This window comes from Lipotes vexillifer, unplaced genomic scaffold (genome assembly GCF_000442215.2).
Source record: "Lipotes vexillifer unplaced genomic scaffold, Lipotes_vexillifer_v1.1 scaffold225, whole genome shotgun sequence".
NCBI lineage: Eukaryota > Metazoa > Chordata > Mammalia > Artiodactyla > Lipotidae > Lipotes > Lipotes vexillifer.
This window is the reverse complement of record NW_006787630.1, coordinates 54,095-55,634: the sequence shown is the minus strand read 5'-3', so window position 1 is coordinate 55,634 and position 1,540 is coordinate 54,095.

The window sequence follows — 1,540 nt, the reverse complement described above, 5'->3', positions numbered from 1 at the left end:
GGCCGTGCGGGGTGCGAGTGGGCGCCGGGTGGCGGCGGGGGCCTCCCGCCGGCCGTACCTGTCAGACGGATCTTGATGCTGGAGCCGTTTCTGCGCGTCCCGGGGTTCGACATCTCCCGCCAACGATCGGGCAGCCGCGGATCCAGCGCTGCCGCCCCCCGGCCCGGCCCGGCCCGGCCCCGCCCCGCCGCCACCTGCAACGCGAAGCTGGTCAGTGAACTAGCAGCAGCTGCACGTGGGCTCGGGCTCCGCGGGCGGCCGCTGGCAGTGCCGACCAATCGCGAGGCCGCTTGCCCACGTGGGCCTCGGTCGCCGTCGCTGATTGGTCGGCTCTCTCCAGCCTCTGGCCGGGCTGTCAATCAGCGCGCGGGGCGCCGCCGCTTAACCCTTGCGGTCCCGCTGCGGGGAAGGGCAGCGTGCAGAGTCGCAGGCAGGTTGGGATCCAGGCAGGGATGAGGATATTTAGAAGGGCAAGGGGCTTGGAGTCAGAGGGTGCAACTTGAGGAGGGACTGGGCGGTGTGTGTTTGCCTTGTTTGGTGAGAAGCCCTGTCAATTTTTCGTCTTGCCCAGGAGTGGCTCATGGCTGGGGGTGGGGATGGGGTGGGGGGTCTTCTGCACTCTCACTCCAATCCTTAGATCTGGACTAAGAACCTTTTCCTCAATATTAAATAACGTGCAATGCAAACGAAGCTTCAGTCCCCTTTCTTGGGGAAAGCTCCCTTTTATCCAGCCTTCCTAGGAGCCAAGCCCGAGGCTGTGCATCTTATCAGCGAATTTTCCCAGCTGCCCTTCAAGCCCAGGGACCGAGACTCTGAGAAATCTGAGAACAAAACGCCGGAACTGCAAAGGCCTTGAGGCTGGTACAGTTTTTCCAGGTTCAAGGCCAAGGAGGGAAGGGTAGTGCCTACTCTAGGCTTAGGGTAGCCTCAGAGATAAGTGGTGGGGTGTATGTGGAGGCATTCAGGAGTCCTGTTTTGGTGTGAAATGCCTGCTTGAGATGGGAAGTGGTCAGTCCAGAGTCTGGGGGTGAGAGGTCAACTTTGTACACACCCCAGAACATTTGCACTGGCTGTTCCTTTCTGGGCCAGGGAGAGTCTGTCCCCTGACTGCCACTGGCTGGATCCCTCACCTTCGGCTCTGGCACAGAGGTTACCACCTCAGGGAGGCCTCCATCCCCCCTTTCTTATTTTTCTCCAAATCTGGTTTCTGTTGGAGCTAATTTTGTAATCTTCATGGCCTTATACCCTGCTGTGTTCAAAATTCACCGAATGCTGACGGGATCCTCCCACTTGCTTGCACCTGGTCACAGGCACTTGGGTGGGTATGCTGGCTCGGGATTCACACAAACCAGAGCACTCTCTCTTTCCCCCCACCCAAGTCTGTGCTTTGCCATGGGGGGAGGATGGAAGGAAATGGGTGACTGAGGGTTCAGATCTTTGGATGTGTAGCCCCCAGAGGTTATGATGTAAACACACAAATTGGGTTTTGTGGCTTGTCTATGGAGGACAAAGTGAGGGCTGCCATGTACGAGCCACAAAT